Raw genomic sequence first — 8,049 nt, 5'->3', positions numbered from 1 at the left:
TTTCATTTATACAGTCCACTTTAACCAACCAGCAAACCAAAAATGAAGTGTGTTCCGGCAATTTAAGTTGAGGGCATACTTCATACACATTGAAAACTGATATTTTCTACTATGTTATCGAATTTCATAATTTTCTAAAAAAAAACCGGGTTTTGAAAACCGACAAACCCTACCTTCAAGTACCTACGGTAGAAAAAGATAGTACCTAATCTGAGTTATGTAACCATATATAATGCAACTTATTAATTTAATTCTGTTTTCTGTTTTTGAGGAATTGGAGAAAAAAATAAATAAATAAAAACCTACGCGAAGTAATATAGGCTGAGTTTCTATAAAAATGTATCTTTTTCTTAAGTCTGAGGTTATGTTCAGGAGAAAGAATTTCATTTAATTTATCAGTTCATAAAAAAAAAAAAGATTGGTTAATACAAAAAAAGAGTGATTTTATCGGTCTTTTTTATTATTTGGGTATTATTATTTCTTGAAAAGAAATTCACACTCAACAACATTCCTTATTAAAATTATATGTTAGAAAATAAAAATTATAGAAATGAAGAGAAGATGGTTGGGGGTACGTTCAAAATATAACACAAATAAGTTGAAAAATTTATTTAATAGTGCCAACGTTTCGGCCAGAATTTCTTGCCTTCGTCAGGGCTAAGAACAAAAAACAAGATAATTCAATGAAGATAATTCAAAGCAATGAATTGAAGGATATATAGAATGATTAAAGTAATGAAAGAAGTGGGAAATAAATCATATATGTAAGTCATAAGATATGTAAGTAAAATAACGTGATTTAGGATATAAAGATATATAATGCAAAGAAATATGAATATTTTAATTTATTAATAATTTAAAAATTAAAGTTATGGAAAAAAAATAAAGATAATAACGAGAGAAAGAAAATATATGTAACTAATGAAATATGTAAGTATAATACTAGAATAAAGAAACAAAATATAAAGTTAAGTTAGACAAAAGAAGTGATTAGAAAATTGGACAATAATAATATGTGATATATAGGGATAGGATTTTTATGTTTTCACATATTTTTACCTGACCATGATATCTGCGATTCCTTACTAACTATAGATGTTTCAAGACATTTCTGGCCAAAAGAAGCCATTTTTATTTCACATATTTTTAAATATTTGGCCTTTTTTACATATTTTGGTGTAAATCACATATTTTCTGAAATATTTGTAATTTTTAACATATTTTTAAGTATTTGGTCCTGAATCACATATTTCCTTGAATTATTTGTTCAATTGTAAATACATTTTTCGCAGCAACAACGTAAAATTCAAGAGAACGCAAGAAACTTTAAAGTGAAATTTATCATTTATCATAAATAGTGCGTACAAATTCTATATCTTCATTATTGAACACAAATTAAAAGCAGTGGCAATAATAAATTTTCACACAGAATTACATCGAGAATTTCTCAGAATCTATTAAAAAGAGTAAGGGTCTTGTTTCTTATAATAACAAATGATGACAGCCGCAGGTGATGCAGAATACCGAACTAGATACAATGGAAATAGCTTCATTTAAGTATGCCCCTATAACATCAGTAGATGTTAAAAGATCTTTTAGCCGGTACAAGTCCATTCTGCGGTCATACCGACGAAGATTTTTATTTGAAAATTTAAAAATGCATTTAATCTGCAATAATTTTGTAACTGACCCTGCTGAATAATTGATTTCTTTCAAAGTTTTAAATATTTTTCTAAAGTTTTTTTTTCTTTTCCTTTTTAATAAGGATTATTCTTTATTTCCACTTATAATTTATTCATAATTCATTCTGTGTAATCATAAATCAATTAGTTTAATTACAATTACTAATTGATGTCTTGTTATTGAACAGCTATGTTTTCTCTAAGTACATTTTTTTGTACATATTTAACATAATTTCTTTAAAATATTATTCATATAATATATATTTATGTAACTTTTTTTAAGTTATAAAATTACTAATTAATTAGTAATTTATATTGTTGAATAATACAAAATTTATAAATACATATTTTTTAAATATCTGACAATTTATTAGCACATATTTATGTACATATTTCGGATTTATTAGCACATAAAAATCCTATCTCTAGTGATATAATATAGAAATTGTGTATAATAATACGTAGGCACTATAACTTATTTGTATTATGTTCTGACTGCACTCCCAACCATCTTCTCATATAAATTATCCACGATCAACTATCTTCTCATCATAAAAAATTGTAGAAATATTTGAAGCAAAGTTTGTATTCCACCAAGGCCAAATTTTATTTAAAATAGTGAGAGGAATGGTTAAATACATTTTAACAAAAATTATTTATTTATTTATTCATGTACTCTGTACTATACTAGGTACTCTGAATCACTGTTGGGGAAAAATTAGTTATAGTTGAAACTAATAGCTGAAATTGGCAGATACGACCCTTATCCATGAATAAGTAAAATAAGTAAGTAAAATGAATATGTACAATTTTTGATTACTCTAATGAAAACTAGGTATAATTACAAGTAAAAATTAATGAGTCTGCCAAGTATAGGTAGAGGGAATAATAAATGGCGGCTGTTTCAAAACCTTAATTTTTCATTCGGAGCCCCATATCATAAAAACTACCAACAACACTAGAAATCTAAGAGAACATTATTTAAAGAAGAGTAAATTTTCTGAAATATGAGCTCTAATGGAGATATTTACGTCCAATAGTTCTCGAGATATAGCTTTTTAAAAAGCAAAATGTCTTAAAAATATACTGAGAGATTAGTAGTTAGTTAATTTATTTTGAGAAATCTATATCTCAGGAACTATGTGACGTATAGATGTCTATTAGCACTCAAATTAATGCTAGTTTAATGGACTATAAAAACGTTTATAACTTTTACCTTCGTAGGAATAGTAGTTTTCATGATATTTGCTAAAATAAATTGATTTACAGTTGTTCGGACAATAAGTCTGATTTATGAAAAACTTCATTTCCGAAACCATTGGACGTTCAGATGTCTGCCAGCGCTCAATTAAAGCTAGTTAAATTTACTACAAGATAGTTAAATATGTTTATCTTTGTAGGAGTAGTACTTTTTATATTTGATAAAATAAATTCATAAAATGTTAATTTCTACTTGTTCCTATAAAATTTTGGATTTTTGAAAAAATATATGTCTGGGTCCATAAGACTCACATATGTCTGCCAACACTCAAAATAAAGGAAATTTAACTTACTATAAAGTAGTTTATGACACTTATTTTCGTAGGGGTAATAGTTTTTATGATATTCACATGTGAATATAAATTTGGCAAATGAAAATTTGTCCGAACAACTATAAATCAATTTATTTTAGCAAATTTCATGTAAATTATTACTCCAACAACAATAAACATCATAAACTACTTTATAGCTCATTAAACTATCTTTAATTTTAGTGCTAATAGACATCTGTACTTCAAATTTTTTTGAGATATAAATTTTTCAAAATAAATTCAATAACTACTGATCTTTCAGTTCGTCCCATACAACATTTTTATGAAAAATTTCTTTTTAAAAAGCTATATCTCGAGAACTATTGGACGTAAATAACTCTATTCTGGCTCATATTTTAGCAAATTTACTCTTCTTCAAATGACGTCCTCTTAGGTTTTCTTGTGTTGTTCCTATTTTATAAGATATAGAGCTCCGAATGAAAAATAAGTTTTTTTTATCGCTTTGAAACAGCCGTCATTTTTTATTCCCCCTACCTACACTTGGCAGACTCATCAATTTTGACTAGTAATTATACATAGTTTTCATTAAAGTAATCAAATATTGGGGTGAGATAACTGCCTTTTTTTCTCCTCTTAGGCTTTTGTACTAAATGTATCAGACTGATAATTTGAGGCCTAATATTTTCCAATTAAAAATGATCGAAAACAATGTAGAAATTTTTATTGGCTATCGCTGATTTACTATGTGTAACAATAAAAGGGTGCTGTCAAAGAAAAAACTCCAATAGTAATAAAACTATTTAATGTGAGCTGAATACATATATAAAACAATATATGGTAATAATAAATAATATATATTTACTTGACACTTAAACGGCTAGGTTGGATAAGTGAATGTTAACTAGCCCAGTCTTTTAGAATGCATTTTTGGCCTCATTTCCCAAACCTGACCAACAGAAATTACATTTAATGGTGAAAAAAAGAGACTGGATTAGTCCAACAATCAAGTCATTTTCTTATAATATAAAATTGTCAAAAATTATTATTTTTTTTTTTTTTGGTTTTTCGAAAAATATTGCTTGTTTGTGGCACAGATTATTATAGTTGCATACAAATTGGATGTCTTATATTTTTAAATTTCAAGTAAAATTTGATTGCTGTCTTATTTAGGAAATTGATACTTCCAATTAATTAGAGTCCTCTAATATTCACTTACTAAGAATTATTATAAATTTTGAAGGGAAGTGTAGTAATAATGTTTATACAGAAAAACACGTTCCCTGAGTCTCTTAAAATGGTAAATTTAGCTCAGAAATGAAAACCTGTACACAATTGAAATTCAGCACTCAAGGTATATATATACCAGGAATGTTACAGGCACTTTTTCCTAAATCCAACTTACCAGAGGTCACGCTTAACTAAAATGGCTATATAGACTTGGTTAAACTTATATTAATGTACAATTAAATTGGCTTTAATATTAGATAAATCTCAGCCTCATTGAAATATAATTTCAAAATATTGAAAGTTGTAGTTATTTATTTTTATTTTTTTATCGAATCATCAGAATGTAAACATTATGGTTTATTTGGTAACTTGTTCTGATTCAAATTTCTTTTACCATTTTAATGTGTCTTGGTTTTTTTAATATCAAAAAAACAAAACAAACATTATTGAGTCAACAAAAGAGTTTAATAAACAAAATCAGTTTTATCAGCTGTGGTTAAGTTAATTACCTTCCCTTCATGATAAACAATAAATATTATCTTGTAAACAAATTATATCTTGTTTGTAGAAGGTAAGCAGCACCTGTGATAACTTTGATTATTTTTTCTAATAATGAGGTAACAAAGGTTGATATTAACTCATCATTGTGTGCCTAAAATAAAAACAAGTACATTATTAATAATAATTTTAAAATATGGAACATCAGTCTAGAGCAGTAGTTCTCAAAATTTTTGTAGAAAAATGGTTGAACCCCTGTATTTTCATATAATACAAATGGAGTGATTCACCTCTTCATGAAATGATAAGAAAGGTTAGGATACCTACACAACACCTTTGCAAAATTTGAGACATAAGCTTTAAAACTGTGTTGAGTTGGCATGGAATGAACCATTTGTAAATTTTTTCATGGAACATCTGTTCTAGAGCTTAAGTCTATAATAATATAATAACATTAATGTGAATCATTGCAACACATGAAGAGTCAGGGTTCAGTGATTGTAAGGAAGTACTGTTATTTGAACAATGGTTATAGCAGAAGATGATTACTTTATGATGTTGGGTGGGCCCCAGAAAGGTTCCAGTACCCAAAGGGTTGACTCATGGCTACAGTAACAGAATAAATAATTATCTACCACAGCCAGATTCGAGCCGAGGTCCTTGGAGTTAGTTGCACAGCACCTTACCTCTGTGCCCTCCACTCCCTTAATCCTATTAAATTATATTTAATTTTATAAACGCTATTCAGCATTAATTATTTTCTTGATTAGTGAAAAGTAATTGAAAGAAATAGTCTATTGGCTTACTTCATGGAAAAATTTCTTTTTAAAAAAAATAATAGGAAGATGGTCTGGGTGCGGTAAAAATAACTAAAATATTAAATAAACTACTTATTATGAGGTAAAGTTTAGCCCCACTTGGCAAAGCTTTCAGAATGAAGAAATGATGAATGATGAATGAACGATCGATTCTTTCATTAAAAAAAACAATAACTGGTTACTACTATATTAAAACTACAAGATAAATTACAAGGGCATAATAATGATAATACAAAATGTTACAGAACAAGAAAATTAGTACAAATATAATACAGTATCAATAGGAATATGACTAAGTTGAAAGTTTGCATGCAAAATTTGTGCATGGGCAAGCGTGTTGGTAAGATATTTGGATTGGTTGGAACAACTTGGCCTGATTTTGTGACCGATCCCTAGAGTGTCGGTTTTTGGGCACAGATCAAATAGTACAAGAGCCCAAGAGGAGAAAAAAAGGCAGTTATTAAACCCCAATTTTTGATTACTTTAATGAAAACTATGTATAATTACTAGTCAAAATTCATGAGTCTGCCAAGTATAGGTAGGAGGAATGAAAAATGGCGGCTGTTTCAAAGCGATAAAAAAAAACTAATTTTTCATTCGGAGCTCTATATCTTAAAAAGTAGGAACAACAGAAGAAAACCTAAGAGTACGTCATTTAAAGAAGAGTAAATTTGCTAAAATATGAGCCCTAATAGAGTTATTTACGTTAAATAGTTTTCGAGATATAGCTTTTTAAAAAGCAACATTTCATAAAAATGTTTATGGGACGTACTGAAAGATAAGTAAGTAGTTAGTGAATTTATTTTGAAAAATTAAATCTTAAGCCATAAGTAAAAATTTAAGGATTCCAATGATTTATTGTTATATATCTTTTACATAGTGCTAATTATTACATATTATTAGTAAATTTAAAAAGCGAATTTATCGAAAAAATATCTATTAAGTTTACTCCTACCTTCCAAAAATTCTATTTTAGTTTGATTTATTTGCTATTTCTGCAATGCCATCAAAGACTTTCGGTGCATTCTTCTCCTACCTTGAACATACTTGCAATGAATTCCATTGTGTCCCACGTATCTCTATATCGTCCAATTCTAAAAGAATATTATCTATCGATTTGAGCAAGCAGTTTAATAAGTAATTTTGATGTATATTAAATTTACTATATCATGAACAACTCCTGTTTTTTTTAGCATCTTTTATTACATACATGTAGGTATAATTCTTGTAATTATTTATATTCTTCCCGTGCTATAGCGCGGGTAATGTTTGTTTCTTATCCACTTGACTCTTAATATACCGGTGGTCCACTGTATATTTTTATTTATTCTGAAAATATTTACTTGAATTACAAGTACACTAATATGTAATTTAAATCAATGAATAAATGATAGTTGAATGCTAAGCCAGAAAAGCATCGAACCTGGCAAAAAAGGTTGGTCTTGTAGTCGATGAGCTGGCTTCTATCACCCGGATTCTGTCCATGGCAGTTTAATTCTTATGCTGAATCTATATGTTTGCCACTTGCCACAAATCCTAGACTTGTACAAATGTTTGGTAAACAAAGAAAGCAACAAACGTTGTTATCCATACTCTTGTGTGTTCTTTAGACTTTTATCAGCTATTACATTCGATTTACATAATCAAAATGAACCCAATTAAGGAAGGCGAAATAAAAGGAAACGTAAGTGTCAGTAATGTAGGTTGTAAATGATAAAAAATCATGTAAATAGTGCTTCATAACCTATAAATCCAACCTTTTTACCAGAAGCTAGTTAATTTAATTACCATGACATAAAATTTCATTATAATACATATATTACTGCAATATCGTAGATTTAAAAAGTTTTAACATGTTAAATGTTATAAGTATAGAATTCTGAGCAGCCTAATATCAAGTCCATGTTATATGTTAAATGCAGAGGATATACTAAGGTTATTCATGATGTTGTGTTAAATGTTTTACCATGTTAAATGTTATAACTATAAGATTGTGAGCAGCCCTATTTGAAGTCATGTTAAACGTTAAATGCATAAGAGCCCCTAGCGGACTTTCTCAGCAACTTGTTGTATAAGCCTTTATGTTTATAACCTTCCTTCCAGACCATCATGTTATTGTTTACTTCAGTTTTGATTTAAGTAATTAATTACAACATGCCTAGAGTGAGTGAAAAGTGGAATTTGTGTGAAAGTTTAGCTTATGAAATGAAATGAAAAAATAACTTTATTCTGGGACATATGTCCCCTAAGAATAATTACATGGTTCATATAGTGAGATTTTTATCTGGCGAG

Source organism: Halyomorpha halys, unplaced genomic scaffold, assembly GCF_000696795.3.
Source record: "Halyomorpha halys isolate HHAL.00 unplaced genomic scaffold, Hhal_1.1 Scaffold13.1, whole genome shotgun sequence".
NCBI classification, from domain to species: domain Eukaryota; kingdom Metazoa; phylum Arthropoda; class Insecta; order Hemiptera; family Pentatomidae; genus Halyomorpha; species Halyomorpha halys.
The sequence above is the reverse complement of the archived record's forward strand: the minus strand, read 5'-3'. Positions refer to the sequence as shown.